The sequence below is a fragment of the Oncorhynchus gorbuscha genome, unplaced genomic scaffold (genome assembly GCF_021184085.1).
Source record: "Oncorhynchus gorbuscha isolate QuinsamMale2020 ecotype Even-year unplaced genomic scaffold, OgorEven_v1.0 Un_scaffold_1495, whole genome shotgun sequence".
Lineage (NCBI taxonomy): Eukaryota > Metazoa > Chordata > Actinopteri > Salmoniformes > Salmonidae > Oncorhynchus > Oncorhynchus gorbuscha.
The window spans coordinates 12,375-18,277 of record NW_025746258.1 but is presented as its reverse complement, the minus strand read 5'-3'; the positions used below and the strand labels follow the sequence as shown (position 1 = coordinate 18,277).

The following is a 5,903-nucleotide window of genomic DNA, read 5'->3' as shown; positions in this document are numbered from 1 at the left end:
ACACAACAAATAAAAAGTAACGAGTCTATATACGAGTACCAATGCCGAGTCAATGTGCAGGGGTACGAGGTATGTAGTTGAGGTAATTGAGTTAATACGGAAAATATTCACACAAATTGACTTTTTCAAATAGTGTTATGTTACAAAGTGGGATCAATATTGTCTTAAATAGTATTTTTTGGCAATAATTGACATAAAATACTAACATTTCTTCGAACATTTGCGTAAGTATTCAATCAGTAAATGTTAGAATCACCCTTTGTCTTTTTGGGTATTTTTTTTAAAGAGCTTTCCACACCTGGATTGCAACATGTGTCCATTATTCTTAGAAAAAAATGATTCAAGCTCTATCAAATTTCATTGCTGATCTTTGCTAGACAACCATTTTTAGGTCTTGCCATACATTTTCAAGCAGATTTAAATCAAAACTTTCAAAACTCGAAACATTCACTGCCTTCTTGGTGTCACGTCCTGACCTTGGTTCCTTTGTTATGTTTCTTGTTTAGGTTGGTCAGGGCGTGAGTTGGGGTGGGCATTCTATGTGCTGTTCTAGTTCTAGTTCTAGTTCTAGTTCTTTTTCTATGTGTTTGGCCTGGTATGGTTCTCAATCAGAGGCAGCTGTTAATCGTTGACTCAGATTGAGAACCATACTTAGGTAGCCTGTTTTTACCATTTGAGTTGTGGGTAGTTGTTTTCTGTTATGTGTTGTTGCACCTTACAGGGCTGTTTCGGTCACGCTCTTTGTTGTTTTGTTATTCAGTGTTCAGTTGATTTATTAAATATTAACATGGACACATACCACCCTGCGCATTGGTCCGATCTTGACTACTCTTCCTCAGATGAAGAGAGAGAACCGTTACACTTGGTTAGGAACTCCAGTGTCGGTTTGGCCTTGTGTTTTAGGTTATTGTCTTGCTGAAATGTGATTTAATTTGCCAATGTATTAGGGATTTCCTCTTCTTCCGAAGAGGAGAGGCGAAAAGGATCAGAGGAGCAATATGCGGCGTTGTAAGTGTCCATGGTTCTTTTAATACGAAATAGTAGACATGAACAACTGAATACAAAAAACTGTGGAAAACCTAAACAGCCTTATCTGGTACAAACAAACACAGAGACAGCAACAATCACCCACGAAACACTCAAAGAATATGGCTGCCTAAATATGGTTCCCAATCAGAGACAACGATAAACACCTGCCTCTGATTGAGAACCACTCCAGGCAGCCATAGACTATTCTAGACAACCCCACTAACCACAATCCCATGACCTACAAAAAACCACAAGACAAAACACACCACATAAATAACTCATGTCACACCCTGGCCTGACCAAAATAATAAAGAAAACACAAAATACTAAGACCAGGGCGTGACACAATGTCTGGTGGAAAACAGGTTTTCTTCTAGGATTTTGCCTGTGCTTAGCTCCATTCCATCCTTAAATCATTAAGAGTCCATTGACACACCTGTGCGTCAATCTAAGTAATGTAATAAAAACATCTCCAACACAATCAGTCAATTTAAGCTAGAGATATCTGTTTTTTTTTTGCATGGGAATGTGGCCGAGCTACAGTGGTGTTTGCCAGAACATGAGACATCCTGAAATGCAGCTGTTTCAATAAAAAACATCTGTACAAACCAATCTCTGGAAAGGCGAGACTCTCACAAACACAATGTTTTTCTCTCTTTCACTCTACGACCCTCACAACTGTCATGGGACTCATCTGAAGTCGTTAAACCTGATCTCCCAACTTCTGTCTGTTGCGTACAAACCGTTTGAGCATTTCTTTGCTCTAGTGCCTTGTTGCAAACAGAATTCCTCCGTTTTATCCTGTCACAGCCATTCAACTCTGTAACTGTTTTAAAGTCAACATTGGCCTCGTGTTATAATCCCTGAGCAGTTTCCTTCCTCTCCAGTAACTTAGTTAGGAAAGATGCTTGTATCTTTGTAGTGACGGGGTGTATTGGTACACCATTCAAAGTGTAATTATTAACTTCACCATGCTCAAAGGGATATTCAATGTCGCTATTTAAAACATTTTAAATTCAGGCTGTGACACAACAAAATGTGCAAAAAGTCAAGGGGTGTGAATACTTTCTGATGTAGGTAGGGATAAAAGTGAGTAGGCAATCAGGATAGATAATTAACAGAATAGCAGCAGTGCATGTGAAGAGTGTGTGTCTGGGTAGAGTCTATTGAGTGTGTGGGTAGAGTCTAGTGAGTGTGTGTGTAGAGTCTAGTGAGTGTGTGGGTAGAGACTAGTGAGTGTGTGGGTAGAGTCTAGTGAGTGTGTGTGTAGAGTCTAGTGAGTGTGTGGGTAGAGACTAGTGAGTGTGTGGGTAGAGTCTATTGAGTGTGTGGGTAGAGTCTAGTGAGTGTGTGTGTAGAGTCTAGTGAGTGTGTGGGTAGAGTCTAGTGAGTGTGTGGGTAGAGTCTAGTGAGTGTGTGGGTAGAGTCTAGTGAGTGTGTGGGTAGAGTCTAGTGAGTGTGTGGGTAGAGTCTAGTGAGTGTGTGGGTAGAGTCTAGTGAGTGTGTGGGTAGAGTCTAGTGAGTGTGTGTGGGTAGAGACTAGTGAGTGTGTGTGGGTAGAGTCTAGTGAGTGTGTGGGTAGAGTCTAGTGAGTGTGTGGGTAGAGTCTAGTGAGTGTGTGGGTAGAGTCTAGTGAGTGTCTGGGTAGAGTCTTGTGAGTTTGTAGGTAGAGTCTATTGAGTGTGTGGGTAGAGTCTCGTGATTGTGTGGGTAGAGGCTAGAGAGTGTGCGGGTAGAGTCTAGTGAGTGTGCGGGTAGAGTCTAGTGAGTGTGCGGGTAGAGTCTAGTGAGTGTGTTGGTAGAGTCTAGTGAGTGTGTGGGTAGAGTCTAGAGAGTGTGAGGGTAGAGTCTAGTGAGTGTGTGGGTAGAGTCTAGTGAGTGTGTTGGTAGAGTCTAGTGAGTGTGTGGGTAGAGTCTAGAGAGTGTGAGGGTAGAGTCTAGTGAGTGTGTGGGTAGAGTCTAGTGAGTGTCCATAGAACCAGTGCAAATAACATAAAACATACTAATTAAAAAGGGGGCAAAGTTAATAATCAGACGCTGGTAGAAAACATCATCATAAATTATAGACCCTCATCTAGCTTAGACCAACAAAGATAACTTTAGTTGTATTGCATTTTCATATTTAATAGTACTTAGTTTCTTAGATATATTTATTAGTGTTTGTGGAATGACATCTATGAGTGAAAACAAACTTTTCATGATAAACATTTGAAGCAATATGTCATTTGTTAAAAAGTCTCTATCACACCTTATGGTCAGTGGGGTGTCGTCCACCAATCCAGGCTCCCTTATTGAGGCCTAAGAGAAACTGCTGTTGGTGAGAAAGATACTGATATTGTCAACTACTTTAGACTACATGTGTTAAATACTGGAAGACACATTACTGACAAAGAGATGCTTGATTCTCTCTCTCTCCCATTCTCTCACACACAGACACACACCTGTTCCATATCACTGTTTACGATCACCAGGTCGGCTCCTCTCTCCAGACAGTCCTCTCTGCTCTCCTTCCAGGTTTTAGTCTCAGTAGACAGGAAGTACCAACTGGAGTTGAACTTCTGCCAGCCATCAGGACAGGTTTGTTCTACATGACAAAACATGAATTTCCATCTTGTTATTCTGCACCTATTATTGAAACTGCATATTAGATATGTGATGTTATGATCATTTATCAGGTTAACTCACTCAGATTAGAGAACTTTCTCATGAGATCATCTCTTTCCTTCTGTAGCTGGTCTCTCTCTTCAGTCAGTGTGTTGTAAGTGGTCTGTAGCTGGTCTCTCTCTTCAGTCAGGGTGTTGTAACTGGTCTGTAGCTGGTCTCTCTCCACAGTCTCATTTCCTCTGTTATCTGGAAAGGATTGATACATATAGCTTAGCATATAGCCTGGTTAATTCACTCACGTAACAGTAATTCAATAACATCTAAATGCATATTCCCATGATATATTGGCATGCAGTGTGGACATTCCACCAGTAAAACGTGATGAATTATCATTCAAGATTGACATGGATGTTTAGTCTATTTTGAAATGAGCTGTTCCTGACTTGGTGAAGGACATAGAACATTTTCTCCGAGACGATGTGGATATAGTCAGACGTTGTAATCTGAGGATGCATTTGATGTATATTCTATAAAGGTATTCAAAAGGTGTCATCTGTCAGTACAAACATTGATTGAGACATGATGACAAATATCACTACACCACTGGTTACAGTGCCTATCAAAAGACATGACTGACATCGGGGAAAGAGGACAGACTATCAGCTGATCATTCATGTTGATGATTGATCTGAATCTGCTAGTTATCAGATCAATAATGTTTTCACTGATTGTGATTTCACCGTCAATGGTCTTATCAAAGGGTTCATAAAGCCTTCATAGTGCATTCATAAGCGCTACATGAATGTGTAATTAAGCATCTATAAGTGTATGTCATGCTTTATAAAGGGTTCATAAACGTGTCATAACTGTGAAGTCCATGGAGAACAAGAGCACCTCCTCCCAGCTGCCCACTGCACTGAGGCTAGGCGACATGGTCACCACCGATAAATCCATGATAATCGAACATTTCAATTAGCATTTCTCTACGGCTGGCCATGCCTTCCTCCTGGCTACCCCAACCCCGGCCAACAGCTCCGCACCCCTCTCAGCTACTCGCCCAAGCCTCTCCAGCTTCTCCTTCACCCAAATCCAGATTGCAGATGTTCTGAAAGAGCTGCAAAACCTGGACCCGTACAAATCAGCTGGGCTAAACAATCTGGACCCTCTTTTTCTAAAATTATCCACCGCCATTGCTGCAACCCCTATTACCAGTCTGTTCAACCTCTTTTTCATTTTGTCTGAGATCCCTAAAGATTGGAAAGCTGCCGTGGTCATCCCCCTCTTCAAAGGGGGTGACACTCTAGACCCAATCTGTTACAGACCTATATTCATCCTGCCCTGCCTTTCTAAAGTCTTTGAAAGCCAAGTTAATAAACAGATCACTGACCATTTCAAATCTCACCGTACCTTCTCCGCTGTGCAATCCGGTTTCCGAGCCGGTCACGGGTGCACCTCAGCCACACCTCAGGTACTAAACGATATCATAACCGCCATCGATAAAACACAGCACTGTGCAGCCGTTTTCATCGACCTGGCCAAGGCTTTCGACTCTGTCAATCACCTTATTCTTATTGGCAGACTCAATAGCCTTGGTTTCTCAAATGACTGCATCGCCTGGTTCGCATACTACTTCGCAGATAGAGTTCAGTGTGTAAAATCGGAGGGCCTGTTGTCCGGACCTCTGGCAGTATCCTGATGCCATTTGCACACACTGTATATAGACTTTCTTTTTTCCTATTGTGTTATTGACTGTACGCTTGTTTATTCCATGTATCTCTATGTTGTTGTTTCTGTCGGAACTGCTTTGCTTTATCATGTGCTTTATAAATAGTGACATGTTGTGCTGGAGGATGAAACACACTCTAAAGTTAAGTCATTTTAGTCACATTACACCTAATCTTGTTCCCAGACACTTCCTCCCAATTGCTCGGAAGGTCTGGTGGACCAACGCATCAAACTTAGATTCAGGGTTTAGATCTAAAAGCACATTTTAAGAATAGAAATTGTGGAAATGTGCTTAGCCATAATCAAATCAAATTGTATTTGTCATATACACGTGGATAGCATATGTTAATGCGAGTTTTGCTAAATCATTGTGCTTCTAATTCTGAACCATGCAGTAATATCTAACAAGTAATCTAACAATTTCACAACTACCTTATACACACAAGTGTAAAGGAATGAATAAGAATAAGTACATACAAATATATTGATGAGCAATGGATGAACAGCATAGGAAAGATGCAGTAGATGGTATAGAGTAGAGTATA

General features: G+C 41.1%; 1 long non-coding RNA gene across 1 annotated transcript; it reads right to left on the bottom strand.

The window, feature by feature from the left end:
- Nucleotides 1-3,303: 3,303 nt before the first annotated feature.
- Nucleotides 3,304-3,791, bottom strand: LOC124023124. Its single transcript, XR_006836663.1, has 3 exons — nt 3,715-3,791; nt 3,471-3,613; nt 3,304-3,340 (listed from the first exon to the last, which is right to left on the bottom strand). It is a non-coding gene; the product is annotated as an uncharacterized LOC124023124 (long non-coding RNA).
- Nucleotides 3,792-5,903: the final 2,112 nt, after the last annotated feature.